Source organism: Mesoplodon mirus (assembly GCF_964341445.2).
Source record: "Mesoplodon mirus genome assembly, chromosome: 7".
NCBI lineage: Eukaryota > Metazoa > Chordata > Mammalia > Artiodactyla > Ziphiidae > Mesoplodon > Mesoplodon mirus.
Window position 1 is genome coordinate 130,294,844 of NC_138983.1, and position 16,484 is coordinate 130,311,327.

A 16,484-nucleotide genomic window follows, 5' to 3' on the forward strand; every position below is an offset into this window, starting at 1 on the left:
GTCCCCTGCATCGGCAGGCAGACTCTCAACCACTGTGCCACCAAGGAAGCCCTAACTATTACTTCTTTTAATAGTGAGTTCCACTCTCAGAAATGAGATTAACAGAGTAAAAAAGGAACAAGTGACTCCTAAGAAAAACATCAAAGAATGACCACAGCTTGAGTGGAGAAGGAGAGCTGATGGGTGTTTGTGACTCTTCTTTGTTCAATTCCCTGCATCTCAGGACCTTAACCGTCCACAGACTATCCTCTTGACTTGGATGGGGATTTCTCTTCTGTGCTTATGCTTCAGTTACTCAAAACATGATCACCACAGTTAGACGGTCGTAATATCCCATGATGATAGGAATGGTTTAATGGAGAAACATGCTTGGGTAAAGATCCTTGGATATTAATCAGAGTAATGCATAAAGACTGTAGAAAGCAACTTGGAGAATAACACATAGAAAAATTACTCAGTCACTTTGCCCATCTTTACAGCATTGCCATTTCTGGGGCTGAATGCAAGAGCAGCTAGGAGTGGGGGAGAGGGGAAGACACACCACATCACACACAAATCTGAGGATTCCAATTCTGCAGAGTTTCCTGTCATGTGTGAAAGATGGACATAAAGGAATCTCCCTCTACATAAGGCCTGTAACAGTCATTCCCCTTTCCCCAGAAGTAACACAGACTACAACGATAACAGCCTAGAAAGGTGAAGAGCTAACTTTTCTTTAAAAAAGAAAAATAAAGGAGAAAATGAAGAAAAGAAACAAGCAAATACGAACAGACTCTGAAGGACAACTTATTTTGCCTGACTGTCAATGCGCCATGATGCACAGTTGGGAAGTTCTTCTTAAGATCTAACCTGCATTTCTCTTGCTGTTTCTGTTTGTTTGTTTGTTTGTTTGACCATAGACTGCTCTAGCCTCTTAGCCAACAGAGAAACAATAGCCCTTCCCAGCTGGCCATTTGGCTCAGCTAACGGGGCTGTTCTCAAATCCATGGTTAAAACGTCTGTCCCTGAAAAGGGCCATTGAGCTTTGCTCCATAAGAAAGCTCTGGACCACACCTCTCAAGCTAGACAGCCCTGGCATATGTGTATGAATGTAGATGCCATCGTGACCACTGCTTCTATCTACTAAGAAAAAAGTCAAAGCAAGATTCGTGCCTGAACTTCAACCTCTGCCCAGAGAGCGCTGAAGGGTCGGCTACTGGGAATTAACCTGTATCCTCTCATTACAGCGGGACGCTAGGCCAGAGCAGGGGGTGACCCCGAAGATGAATCCTGGGCTTTAGCCCTCGGGTGGTGTTTGCCTCGCAAAACCTTTCTATTTCCTGGCAGTGAAGGTAGGGCTCTTTAGCAAAATTTTCAATATGGAGTTGTACCCCAACTTTTTCCTTCTACATCCATAGTTTCTTCTCTCTTATAAAATAAAATGTTACTCTTGATTTTTTTTAAAAAGCACAAAGGGGTGACAGTATAAACAAGATGGGACTTCAGAAGGCCAGAAGGCTGTCTGCATTTTGCCAGAACCAGGCTTTGCCTCCTTTTGGGTTTCCCGAGGTGGCCAGCACCCTAGAGCTGGTGATTTCTCAGGGGGCCAAGTGTAAAGGGGGCTTAGGACTTCCTAAGACCCATCCAACCTGTGTTCAGAATTACCGGGGAAAGTTCCTTAATATTCCCCACCTTGGTTTCTTCACCTGTAAAATGGGGATAATAATGGGAGCATATCTCATAGGATTGTTGGGGAGATTTAATTCAAAGGGATAAAACCCTTAACACAATGCCTGGCACATAAGGAGTGACCATTTAATTGCACCTCTTGGTATTAATATGAGTAGAGTCACCTCTGGGGGCAAAGTAGCAAAGAGAAAGAGTGGGAAAGAGAGATCCGGGAAGTGACCAAGGCACTGCCATCCCCCTGGCCCTGGTGATGACCCCACTGTGCAGGGGTGTAGAACATTCTTCCATTCACCCAGGCCCCAGCTCGCTCCCAGATATGGAACAAGCCGGCGGCACAATAAAGACCTGCCTTCCACAAGATGGGCACCGCGCCGAGTGGCGCCTGGATCCAGAGGAGATATCTCTGTCCAGCATTTCTATCAGGGCTCTTCTGAGCCAGCTCCTGGGGCGCACACAAAGACCCATTCAGGATGGCTGGAGCGCTGAGAGCAAGCAGATGAGCAGAGAGGCCCAGGAAGGGGGTGGAGAAGCAGCACAGTGCCTGGCACCGACCCGGCCAGGGCCGCCTCTGGTGAGTGGGCGTGGAGGGCTCAGGTCCGCAGCCGGGGCTGCACTCTTTGTCCTTCCTCGGATGCCTTTCTCCGGTGGTGGTCCAGGGCCCGGAGACACCAGCTGCCATGGCTGGGGCTGAATGACCTCTCTGGAGGAGGCGGGGAACCCCCAACCCCACCATGCCAGCCCAATAAGCCGGGTATACAGCGGAAACGGGCCATTACTAACTGGCTTGCCATTTCAAAAGCACTTCTTTCTGGGAAAAATGCCTCTCAGAGGTTCCCACCCTGGGGAGGTACTAGCTGAGGCACTGAAGTGACAAACAAGAAGCTAAATTAATACACAGCATCCACCCGTTACTCCCCAGGACCTAGGAAGTGGCTTTGTGTTCTTCAGCCTCAGTTTTCCCACCTGTACAATGGGGCCTGGTAAAATAATCTGTTGGAATTCAAAGAGAAGCTGTTGAGAGAGTTTCTAGGCAGCAGTGTGTTTATTCTCTCTGAGCCAGCAGGCAGGCCCAACCCCAGCCTTCCCCTCTGTGGCCTCCTGGAACGCATGGAGAATGCCTGGTCTGGGGCTCCCATCAGCATGGCTCTGCAGGCAGCCCCCAAATATGTCAAGTCCGATGCATCAAGGCCATGCCAGCTCTGCAGTGCTCACAATTTTGGAGCAGAGAGGCTGCTGAAAGGACCATGATCCATGAAGAAAAGAAGATTCCCTCCTTTACCTTTTCCCTCCTAAAATTACAGAGGGCTATCTTAATAATGTCTGACAGATCAAACGTGGAACAGAAAACTGAGCCCCTTCTTGTCACCAGGTTTGTAAGACATTTCCTATGGCACAATGTCATTCTGCAGATGACTCAACTCAGTAGGACTGAAGGGATTTTCTATCATCTAAAGATGTTTCTACATCAATTAATCCAGTTGTCCAGCTTTCCTGGAATGCACTGACTGCACTTATCCACTGAGATACCTCTCATCCGGTGGTAAAACTCAGTACACGTACCACTTCCTCCAGGAAGCCTTCTCTGACGACACAGCTCAAATCAGTACCCCTTCATCATGCTCCCACAACACCCCAGGCACACCTCTCTCTCATGGCACTTAGGAAAGGACTTGAAATTGTTTATGTGTCTCAGTCTTCTCTGTGGTCGGGCACTGTATTTTATCAAGCTTCCAGCACAGTGTTGGCACGACGTAGGAGCTTAATAAATGTTTACTGAACTAAATGGATGTGTTGCTGGCATAAACCCCCACTTGTAATTTATATGAGTATCCTGTAACCTTTGCTCTCAGGAAGTTCTATCTCGTAGCTAACCCAACTCTCCCCTGCACACATATGTTGCTACTTATTCTAACCTCAGCTGGTGACCATCCTCATTCTTATGAGAGTAGCAGAAGAAATCACTGCTATTGCTCATCATTTCTTTCTACCAAGTCAGACTTTCTTTCAGGCTTAAATCAGGACAAACAATCAGAATCTCAGATCTGACAGCTTTTACTTTTAATAGACAAATAGAAAAGGACTTTCAAGAAGGATTTTGGCCAGAGAGAATCTGTGCATTTCAACAAGCTTCTGGGAGGCACCTACTATGTGCCAGACTGTGTGTGAGAGAATAAACACATGCTGAAGTCCCAGCCATCAAGAGATCCCTAACCTAGAATAGGGAATAAACAGGGGGACTTAACCTATTAACAAGCAGCCCTCCACTTTCTTTGTGGTGCCCTGATTAGAATCACCAAGTTTTGCGAGAATGTAAGAAAGTCCAGACTGCTAAAAAAACAAACTTTCCAGTTTCTGAGCAACTTGGGAGAAAAGTAGTGGCCCAGTCAGGGAACATACTGGGGACACGTTGATGAGCCCATGAAAGGATCAGTGCCCTGCCTGGGTGTGTTGACATTGTGACAGAAATCTATTTGCATTTTCACTGCTGGGCGGAGGCTGGCCTCCACTGACCACATATTCAGGAAGCTGGCACGAGCCCCTGATCACCAACCCCTACACTGGCAGCCTCCCTTCTTCTGGCCAAGGAGCTCAGGGTCTGCGTGACTTGAGGCAAGTCATCTGGGGACATTTGGGATTCTGATCGGGTGAGCCAGTGGAGGCAGCACAGATAAGACCGGGACAGAAACCTGGCAGCCTAAGTAACATCTGCTTGGGCTGAGGTTTTGGCATGGGCTCCTGCGGGGAGCCTGGGGCTGGAGCCTGGGAAGGCTGCGGTTGGAGCAGGTGACAGCAGGTGGCGCAGGAGAGCAGAAACCAACCCTTGGTGGGGCCCAAAGAAAGCATGGGATTAATTCTGCCCCAAAGAGAGGCGCTAGGGCTGAGAAAGGCAAAGGGGACCAGGCTCTCCGCATGGTGCCAAAAAAAAGCAGACTGTCCCCATGGAACATACAGCCAGATACGGGCATTTCTCAGGTAAAGGTAAACCAAGATAGGTCGGAAGAGGCCTGAGTAAAATCCTTGCATGGTCAGCATCTTTAGGACACGTGCAAAGAAAAGGAAAAACAACATACAGTATTAACTTCAGGAGCAAGATAAACACTCCTAGAGTTGAAAGGCTCAGACCACTCTGAACCCTTAGACGGCTGATGGGTAAAGTATAATCCTCCAAATAACCTTCCCCCTAACAACAACAAAATGAAAACAAACGATGACAACAAAAGCCCTTAATCTGGTTGGTAAAGTTCTGGAAAGCAACATTTTCAAACATACACACAAAAAGGGATTATATCTCCATCTTAAAGCTACTAGACAAAGCCACCGTCTCAACGTTCTTATCTCTGGGTAAGCTGCCTCCAAATCATACCATTATGGGAACGGGATGGCCAGAAAGTTCCCCTCCCACAGACACTCGAGGCTTCTCAGTTTCTGTGCCCCAAAGGGCAGAAAGCATGGTCCTACTTATTTATTTACACAGCACCGTAACTTGAAGAACTTTAATTGGGGAATTCTAAGCAGGGGGGTAAAAGTGGCACACACAGGATATAGGACAATCTGTCTCTTCTGAGAGAGAACATTCAAAAGCAGTAGACTGATGAGATGCGCAATGGAGAATTTACCTCATATACTGAAGCAGTGTAGGTTGGCTTGGGGATAAATTTCAGGGAATGCAAGGAATTTTACTTAGTTTTCCATTTCATTTACTTTCACGTTGCGATTTCTCTTGTGGGGAAGCAATCCTAGATACCTAAGGTCTGATGTTTTATAAATCAATTCTCTGTGTTTACTTAAGTACATGTACATATATGCAGCAGGTTGCATTGCTTGAGAAAAAGCATTGGATGTATTTGTTCTCAACCTCCTGCAAAAAGCAGGGTCTGTTCAGTTCAGTTCGCTGCTGGGTTTACTGCTCAACTAGGACAGTAACTGAGTCTGTTCTATAACCTAGCACCTGTAACTTGATGGGCCCACCTCACAGACGTCTCAATAGCAGAAAGCGTAAGAGCTCAGCGATTAGGCTCCATCAAAGGGCCAGGAGAGCACAGAGGAAGGGAGGAGGAATTCCTCTGGGTGGGACCAGAAAGGCTTCATGGACTCAGATACTGTAGTTGTTTCATCCTCCGCACCTTGGACTTGCTTCGTTCTGCCTGGAATGTCCTTCCTCCTCTCCCACCATCTTCCTTTCGTGGTTAGTTTTCCATCTTCTTCAAGACTCAGTACTGATCCCATCTGAAGCCCTTCCTGACCAGCACCTTGCCCTGTGTGTCCTTAGAAATCCTGTGCAAATCTCACTCCAAGAGTATGACAGGAATGATGCTGTTGTCATCACCTTCCTGCTATAAAATTCGCTATTGTCGGCTCCTGGTCTTCTGCTTCTGCATGTTTTCTCATATCCCTCTCCCTCCAACTCTTTCTAAGTAGGGTTGCCAGATGAAAACAGAACGCCCAATTTAAACTGAATTTCAGGTAAAGAACAAATAATTTTTAGTATAAATATATCCCTGATATTCCATGTGTTGTTGTATTTTTATTTGCTAAGTACGGGAGCCTCATCCTGAGACCCCTGAGTTCACGCCTGTTCCCCCCTCCCCGGCCCCCTGCGGCGAGGGGTGGGAGACGCATTCAAAGCTGCAGATGTACTTTCTCGGCATTGACCTCTCTCCCCAGCCAGCCCTCCAGAAGAAAGGGGGTACCCCTTACACACCTCTCCACAATTTTTTTTTTTTTTTTTTTGGCGATACGTGGGCCTCTCACTGCTGTGGCCTCTCCCGCTGCAGAGCACAGGCTCCAGACGCGCAGGCTCAGCGGCCGTGGCTCACGGGCCCAGCCGCTCCGCGGCATGTGGGATCTTCCCGGACCGGGGCACGAACCCGTGTCCCCTGCATCGGTAGGCGGACTCTCAACCACTGCGCCACCAGGGAAGCCCCTTCCCTCCACAATATTGGACGAGTAATCTAAGGTCAATTTCAGACCCATTTGGTGTTTTTTCTCCTGTACTGGGTGTATTTATTCAAGAGAAATGAAGTTTAAGTGTTTTGTTCAATATAAAAACACTTGCTCAGATGTTTTGAAATAGGAGGGTTATTGCTTGCTTTTCATTTAAATGTGGTTTCATGAATTGTATGAATTCTACTACACTTTGAAATCTGTTAAGTCCATGTTTAATTTCAAAGTATGGCCAGCTGGATGTAGTGACATTTACCTTGTCAGCTCCTGCTGGCTCTTTCAACCCATTCTGTCCTGGAAGAAGCAAGGGAGATGCAGCTGGCAAGGTATGAACCTGCAGAAACACAGCCAACCCCATCAGACAGTGTCCAGCATTGTGAAATATCTTCAAGCTCAACATGCCCTCCTTATTTCACTATTTTAGCAAATGGAACTTTAAAAGCAAAAATAGCAACATCTTGGATTTCTCTAACAAATCCTTTCCACCAAGATTAACATTCTTTCCACTTACACCCCAACTCCCAGGGTGAAAAATTGCAACAAGAATAATTTATGGCAATGTTGCCCTAAGTTTTTTATATCGTCACACACAGGAAGCTATAACAATTGCATAACTGGGATACCTTGGAAAAAATCTGGGAGATTCTATTTGAGACTTAGTAATAAAATTAATTAAATTTCATTACTTACTTTTTAAATTAGCAAATGTTACGGAAGATACTAAATGTGGACTTTGTATAAACTCTCCCAGTAAAATAAATCATTTTCTATTTAGAAACATCTAATATCTGCTTTTAAAATGTAATGATTAGGGAATTCCCTGGCAGTCAAGTGGTTAGGACTCCGCACTTTCCAAAACTTGGTCCTGGTTGGGAGCTTACTGTGTGGAGAGTAAGACCAACACATAAACAGAGATACAAGGGCATCTGTGGTTCACCTGAGTCTCGCCCATGATAAGGTTCAACAATTCTTAAGATTCAGTGATTCTTTCTTGCCCATCCTCAATTTATGCTATAACCAGACACATGCTTTTACAGAGCATCTGGCTGCCTTCCCCCTCAATAATTCTCTTCGCTCCAAGAACTTGCCTCAAGTTTGACTCTTGAGGGTGTTTTTCTCCTCCTGAAAAGTGTGCTGCCTTTTCCCTTCTCACTCTCAGCCAGCCCAGATGGTTTCAGAGCTTGGAGAGAAGGGCCCAGCATCACCAGTTACCGCTGGGTGACTGTATCCCTACATGCCTGGAATGTAAAACCTAGATAACTGGGGAGCGGGGTGGAAAATGAACCTAACAGTTTTTAGGACGAAAGCGTTTTCTCTACTCATCCCGCTGCCCAGGGTTCAGCAGGGTTTCACTGAGCAAACGATTTTGAAATTGTCAGCCAAGCCTGTGCCTCTCAAGAGCCTGTCTCTCTAGTTCCATCCCTGAAAGGATCACAGTTTTGAGCCATGTGGCTTTCATGATTCTTTCATGGATGGCACATCCATCAGGGAGTCCCATCTGAGCCCCCCAGCAAAGCAGAATTAACTAATGTGCATAAATTAGCACCAAATGTCTACTCTTTGGAGAAATGCCAAAGCCATTCTTTCCTACAACAGATAACTGCCCATCCCCGTGTCCTATCAGCCTCCTTCTCCAACAATGACCTGCACCTCCTTCAACTCACGTTCAGTTTTATAGTTTATCAAATGATTTCAAATGTATTTCCTCATTTGACCTTTGACGTTTGGGTGGCAGGTGACGTAGAAGTTTTATTTCCATTACATAAATGAGAAACATAAAGCTCAGAGGAGTCACATGACAAGCCCAAGTCACACAGCTAAAACCTGAAGGGCTGATTGTGGAACCAAGGTCTTCTGACTCAATCCAGTGTTCTTTCCAGAACACAGTTCACAGCCAGAGAGAGAGAAGGAGAGAAACATCTGAGAAGGCCAGTATCGAAGTTGAAGGAGCTCCCATGTCCTTTCCTTGTTCTCTCGACCCCCAACCCACAGTTCACTGGAAGTCCCTGATAAAGGTTCCATCCATGTCTGAGTCACCTTTGGCACATGGTTGATTCTGAGAAAAACTGCACAGGTACATGCACACACAGGCACACATTTACATATGTATAAAATGTATTATCCTCCCAGTATTTAAAACGCTCTACCACACTCCACATTGTTCTTCTCCAAGCAGTAAGTGCCCGGAACATAGCGGAAACTCAATTATCTATTGGTTGAATGAATAAATTAATGCTCTCTCTCTCATTCCCTTTTACATCTCAGAATGGTCCTTCTATTTCGGCCGGTCTCACCTCCTAGCTGCCCCACCAACCACGCCGAAGTCCTAGAATAGGCTCCGTGTCAGGATGCTGTACGTACCTAAGTGGATCAGAACCAGACACAGATAAAACCATAGTTCCCATTCTGCTGAAGCACAATTTACAAACTGTAGCTTCAGAGATGACTGGGGTAAATGACTGTTTCAATCCTTTGGGACAGATAATCCTTTGAAACAGATATTCAAATCTCATTTTATAGATGAACCGATACAAGCTCAAGGAAATTAAAAGATTTGCCAAAGATTACCAAACTAGCAAGTGACAGAGACAGAGTTTGAACTCACTTCTGACCACTGGGTTACCATGTGTATCTAACGTCTGGCATGGTAACCGGCCTCCCAGTACTCCTTGAAGGTGTCTGGAACATGACACTTGGGGCCCTATATACTGGCTGTTTACTCAGCCTGCAAGGCTCTTTCCTAGAGCTGCTGGGTGATGCCCAGCTTCCACACCTCCTCCAAGGCCTTGCTCATTTTTTACTACTCACTGAGCTCTCCCCTCATCACCCTAAATTGCAATCCATCCTCTCCCTCAGTCCCATCACTCTAGGTCCCCCCCCCATCCTACTTTGTTTTTTGCCATAGGACATAGCACTTTGCAACATATCATAGAATTTAATTATTTATTATGTTTATAGATATTTTCTAAGTAGGCTTTGCTATGGTGTGAATCTGTCTTTTTAAATTCATTTATGGATCCTGAACACTAAAAATACTACCAGAAAGATAGCAGGTGTTCAATAAATATTTTCTAAATTGAAGGAATAGGGACTTCCCTGGTGGTTCAGTGGTTAAGAATCCACCTTCCAATGCAGGGGACTCAGGTTCGATCCCTGGTCGGGGAACTAAGATCCCACATGAAGCAGGGCAACTAAGTCTGTGCGCCACAACTACTGAGCCTGTGCACTGCAACTACTGAGCCCACGTGCTCTGGAACCCACGCACCACAACTAGAGAAGCCCGCGTGCCGCAACTAGAGAAGCCCGTGTGCCACAATGAAGATCCCACGTGCTGCAACTAAGACCTGATGCAGCCAAATAAAAAAATAATAATAAAATAATAAATTGAAGGAGTAAATGAATGGTAGGCACTCAGTTAATATTTGTTGAATGAAGCAAGAGCTTATTATCTAAGCTACCCCATGGTCCCACTTATTAAATGCTCCCTATATGCTAGGCCCAGTGACATAAGTGATCTCATTTAATTAGCCCCCAAGTTCTTCAAGCTAGATAATCCAATTCCCTGTTATAAAGATATACACGCTCAGAGAAATTAAATAATTAGCCACAGATCACACCACTGGTAAGTGACAGGCAGCATTTGAACTCAGTTCTAACTCCAAAGCTTGGGGTTCCTTCCATCCCAATACAACACTTCTCAATGTACTCACAAAGGTATGAGCCACCTAGAAATGTGTTGCCTCTATAAATGAAATATTGACCCATAAAAAGTAGGTAAATCTTAGTCATTCACAGTTAATATTGCCTCATTCAACTCAAGTTAGACGTGAGAGCTCCATCACCTGAGATGAAGCTTGTTGTTCCCTACTGTTTTGGAGCCCAGAAGCAAGGCCTGTTGCTCAACCCAGTCTGGTAATTTGCATTTTTAATCATTCAAGAATTTAATTAGTATCATGGCCTTAATCAGGTGCACTGCAAATACAGTTGATGTCATCAGAGCTTAATTAGTTTGAAGGAGAAAAAAGTTTTTACAGTCTGAATATGTCTCCACTGGTATAAAGGTGAAGGGCCTCAGGGGTTCATAGAAAAGGAAAGAAACCAACTTAACATCTAGATGCTGTGATTAAAGACTTTTAAGACATATTACCTGGGAAAGGTTTTTGAAAGTGTACCACCACTATAATAAAAATACGAAGGTAGCAAAGCGCCAGTGTCAACCATTTTTACAGCTCTATTCAGGTGTCATTTGCACACCACAGAATCCACCCATTGTAACTGTACAGTTTAATGATTAGATGTAAATGTAGAGAGTTGGACAACTGTAACCGCAATCCAGTTTTCAAACATGTCAATCACCCCCCAAATTTCCTCCCAGCTGCAGCTTCTGCTCCTACCCCGCCAATCCTATGCAACCACCACTCTGCTTCTTGTCTCTATAAATTTGCTTTCTCTGTACATTTCATATAAATGGAATTACACAGTATAAATACCTCTGTGACTGTCTTCTTTCTCTTAGCATATTTTTGAGGCTCATCTATGTTGTAGAACCCATTGGTATTCCATTTCTTTTTACTGTTGACTAGTATTCCACTGTATGATATACCACATTTTGTTTCTCCATTCACCAATTCATGAACATTTGGGTTGTTTCCACTTTGGGGGTATTATGGTTTTGCTGCTGTGAATATTCACGTACAAAGTCTTTACGTGTACACGACCTTTCATTTGTCTTGGGTAAATTCGTAGGGGTGAAAAGGAGAAGTCTCATACTCAATTTCCATTTCACATTTTAAGCAACTGCCAAACTGTTCTCCAAAGTGGCTATTCCATTTCACACCCCCACCAGCAACACATGAGAGCAACCACTGATTCTTGAAATGCCTTAGACAGTAGAATTGAAAATCTTCCACTCTTTGTGTCCGATCTTTGAACTTCAGCCTTGAAAGAAAATGTGAAATGCTCAAAGCACACTGTAGACAGAGAGGAGGCATGATGGAAAATTAACTGGAATCAATGAGGTTTAGAGAAGAGAAGGGATTTGTAGCAAGTAAGTCTTCTCAGGGATAGTATTTTCAGATTTCATTTGCTAGGCAATTAAATTAATCAATTAAATAAAATAACTCTCCAGAAAGATCAGTTACATTTGCCATAAAGATTGCTCATTTACCCCAATTTACCCTGTGGTTTATATAACAAAGACACTGGTTTCGTTTATTTCATTCTCCCTATTTTTATCTCCACATCATGAAGGGAAGGAACACTCTGTGGGCTTTAGAATGTGTTAGTCAAACTGGATTGAGCCCACTCACATGTGGGAAACTCCAAGTTGTTTCATTTTGCTTGTGATCTTCAAAACTCTTGATAAGATGTACATCATGAAAAGAAGGATGATGTGGCCAGCTCTTAGGCTGCAAATTTAGTCTGGGAATAAATTTAGGTTCCATGTTGTACAATTCATGGGCTCATTCATTTATTCTGGAAAACATTAATATGTGCCTTGAGATACCAAGAGGAGAAAGACATGGGCTGTGCTCTCAAGGGAGTGACAGACTTGCCAACTAACACTGCAGTGGAGTGCTGTACATGCTAGCGTCAAAGCAGATACAGACGGGAGGGAGAACGCAGGCACAACAAGGGAAAAGGACAGAAAAGTCATCTCAGAAGAGGTAATTCTTGAGCAGTTGTGTTAAAGCAGGTATTTGTCAGAGAGCCAGGAGCGGAATAAGGGTGGGGGGAGTGATGGGGGGTCATTCTAGCCAGATGCCGGAAGACGAGCAAGGGCCCAGACCCTTGACGCAGAGTGTACTCAGAGACCCGCCTTTAGCGTGGCTGCAGCATATAAGGGGTACCCAGGGGATGAGGCAGGAGGCAAGGCTGGCGAGCGCCTTACTTATCCTAGCAAAGAGACGAAGTCATCCTATAGAAAATAGTGGCTGATTGTAGGATCTTATATAGGATCTGACACTGTAAGATTTGAATTTTATTTAGCTTACTATTACTAGTAAAGAGCATAACGAGGAGACCAATCAAGAGAGGACTGTAGTAGCCAGGCTAGACGCGTGAACTAAGGCAGCAGCAGCAGAAGTAATAAGAAGGCCTGGGATAGGATGAATGTTGAAAGGGTAGGATCTAGAGCAGTGGTTTGGTGTGGAGAGCAATGATCCGAGGCCCACGATCAAACGCAAACTTCTCAGGTCCCACCCCCATGACTTATCATGCTGGACTCTGGCCTAGGAATCTTCATTTCCATAAGCACCCCAGGTGATTCTAATGCAGGGTGACTTGAGGGTACTTATCTCGAGAGTGTGAAGACTCATCACACAGAAGAGCCTTGTGGAGAACCACTAAATCTAAAGCTACCACTGGAACCAGTGCAACGGGGGTGGGGTGGCTTCTGAGAACAGACTGGTAAATGCTGGGTGAGCTTTGCCACTGGTCCCCGCTCAACTGGCCCCTCATGGCTCACCGTGAAGAAGAAAATTGCACTTCAAAGAAAAACAATTTAAAATTTGTCAACCTAGGCAACAGACTTTAATCAAAGCCTATTGGCCTGTGTATAAGATTCCAAAGAGGCTTACTCACACTCACCTAAAACGAATTTCTATCTCACCACACAGATAAGAAACTTCACCTTTCTATGAGTTAGCTCCTGGTTGAACAATTTTCATTCTGCCTTCAGAATCTCCTATCTGTCTTACCACCTATGCTAGATCTCAGTATCAGGCATACCTCTGAGATACTGTGGGTTCAATTCCAGAGCAATGCAATAAAGCCAATATCACAATAAAGTAATTCACAAAAATTCTTTTGTTTGCCAGTACCTATAAAAGTTGTTTATACTATCCTATAATCTGTTGTGTGCAATAACATTATGTCTAAAAAAAACAATGTACATCCCTTAATTAAACAATACTCTCTTGCTAAAAAATGCTAACCATCATCTGACTACACAGGGTTGTAAAACCTTCCATTTGTAAAAAAAATCTATCTGCGAAGCGCAATAAAGTGAAGCACACTAAAACAAGGTTTGCCTGTATTATCTCTCACATACCATGAACTCCAAAAGAGTAGGAGCTGGATTTGTCCAAAATCATTTTGTTCTGGTGCACCTATGGAAAATAGGCACAAAATAAATGCTTTGTGTTGATGAAGCTGCAACTATGTTGATGCTTTATTTGCATATTGCTATAAGTGCTGAAGATATAATTTGCGCATTATACCAATTTGAGAGAGTGGGGACTGTGCTACGTTTTGCTGTGCACAGTATCTTTAAATGCAGAAAACGCCAGGGTAATAAACATTTTAATTAAGTGCTGTGGCACCCTATTCATACACTTCTGTTACATGGTTCAGATAACTGTGTCAAATAATGTCCTTATTAAACTTCTACATTTATGACAAGCCTAATCACACATGGCTAGTCTACCCCTGATCAATTTTTTATCGTGTCCCCCAATCAGAATGATAAATACTGACTCATAAGATAGCCTCCACTTACGGCACAATTGTTTCATGCCAGGTACCACACTCAGTGCTTTAGTGAAAGATTACACTGAATGTTTACAATGACCTTAAGTAGTGGATACTATTATTAGCCCCATTTTACAGATGAGAAAACCAAGGCTTAAAATAGTTAAGTAAAAAAGTTCAAAGCATGTGACAAGCAATCAAGGAGCAGGGGTTTTAACTTAGGTCAGCTGAGCAGGCTCTAAAAATGAGCCCATCTTGTTTCTCAAGTTTCCATTCCATCTAAGCAATGAAACAAGTCGATTTAATGTGATAGAAAATGAAAAAGAAAATCTAGAGTACAGAAAATCCCATGTTATGATAGTAATCTCAGGAATTACCAGCTGGGAATTTACCCCAAGGCTCTTCTAGGGGTGTGATGGTCCATGTTTAATGTGTCACTCTCCAGGGAGGGAAAAGCCCTGGTTTGTAGCATTTACAGATTTCCATGCTATACATGTTCTCACCACCCTGCCATTACAAAAGGTGGAGCTGGGGAGAGAACACGGATTGTGCCTGTTTCCTCCTAAAGTCAGGGTTCTCATGGTCTCTGAACAAGCCCCAGAGACTCTGGACCAGGGAGAAGATACTTGTCCTGTTTTGCGGGAGGACCCAGTGCAAGACAGAGGGTGGAGAGCGACGGAGTGGGGGGATGCAAATGCCACCAGGCTATTTTAATTAAAAAGTGATGACAGTTGAATATATTCCCCATCTCGGCGGCTAGCAGCTTCCTGACCTAGACCTCACTCGCTAGACCCACTCCCGAAACCAGACGGCATTCGTCCCCGTGGGGCTTCTGTTATTGGCTGGCCATCTCAACAGACGCAGGTCCAACCAAATCCATGTCTAATATGAGCATGCAAATGGGGAGATAAAAGGGAAAATGCGTATGTGTGAATCACAATCCACAGAGGGGGAAGTGTCTCTGTGCGGCTGCCTGGGAGGGAGGACACCAGAGGTCACTGTCGTGGAGCTCCTCGGCAGCACAGGATTAATTCCGTCCAGCTGTCATTCATAGCTATCCCTTTTATCAGTTCATTTGACACATTAAAAATATTTGATTGGATGTCTTGTGATGAGGGCCGTGTGTGTGTGTTGGTTAAGGCATAAGCTTCGCAGTCAAACATGCCTGCAGCATTTCATCTGCTTCCAATACCATTTAATCCTATTATTGTGTCCATTTTACAGCTAAGAAAACAGAGTCAAAGGACATAAATGATAGTTCCTGAACTAAAACCCAACCTTCCTGCAATGTTTTCTTGGATGATTCTAACCCGGGTAGACAGCCCATTCCTATTACACGCACTGATTCTGTACAAGTGGCATTAGCTTTGCCCTGCCACACGGATGCCCTGTTATATCACTTGTTTGGCTTCTTTTTCGGCCTAAAACGTAAATTGTCGTGGGCAGAAACCATGGGCAGATCTCAGGAAGCTAGGCTCCAGGGAGATGCTCAATTTTCAAAATTGATTAATGATACTGTATCTGTAGGTCCACTGATGGAATGAAGCTCTGGGAATTCTAGAATTGGGAGGAAGAGTCAACAGTTTTGAATGCTTATTACATGGTAAGCCCTAAGCGAGGCGCCTTACACATACGGTTTTATTTAAAACAGTATGGTTGATATGGTGACTTCCATTGTACAGATTTTTGTCAAAGGCTCAGAGAAGTTAAGAAATTTGCTAACACCACATTATGGGGCTGCTGCAAAGCTGCAACTTAAATCTAGGCCAGTCTAACTCCAAAGCCCAGCTGTGCTGCTCTGGAGGTCATCATGTCCATCCCACTGCACCTGTGAGAGAAGACACCTAAACAAAACTCGAGTGGGCGGGGATCATACCTCACTTAGAAAGTAATTCCAAATGTTCACTTGGTAACATCCTCCAGGTTCTGTTAAGCCTAGTATTCAGAAATGAGTTCTTCATGTCTGTCTTAATTCTCCCTTGCTTCCATTTCAGGTCATTCCCCTTTGTTTGCTAGGCAAGAAGATGGAAAACAGCTGGCTACCATTTCCTAGACAATAATCCTTCTTGGACTGGAAAATTCCTATGACATGATCTCAACTTCCTTTTCTCTAGTACAAAATACAGCCACACACCGCTTAGAGTGAAGTCTGTCCTACCTGATAGGCTTTCCTATGCAGACAGAACTATAACTGTCAGCAGGGAACATGAGTTAAGAGCCACCAGTGGGACTGGATAATCCATGGACAGATGCTCCTGGATCGAAGATTCATGCTGAAAGCAGCTGTCAGAGCAAGGCGGCAAAGTCCTTGGAGGAAAGAAAGATGTTGGGAACCCGTGTGCAGCCCCCCAGTTCCCCCCTGTCACCCGTGGCCTCAAAATAAACTCAGAGCCAGGATATGA

The 16,484-nt window shown here is 44.5% G+C and overlaps 1 protein-coding gene across 3 annotated transcripts in view; it reads right to left on the bottom strand.

Moving 5' to 3' along the window:
• The window catches only part of LOC309807485 (uncharacterized protein), a 278,689-nt gene that overhangs the window by 125,126 nt on the left and 137,079 nt on the right, over window positions 1-16,484 (bottom strand). For 2 of the 3 annotated variants that reach the window (XR_014294581.1, XR_014294582.1), the window contains exon 3: window positions 6,869-6,946. The exons of the other annotated variant lie outside the window; for it this stretch is intronic. The gene's annotated coding sequence lies outside the window, so the exon portion shown is untranslated. The remainder of the gene's footprint in view (window positions 1-6,868; window positions 6,947-16,484) is intronic. 3 annotated transcript variants of the gene reach the window in all.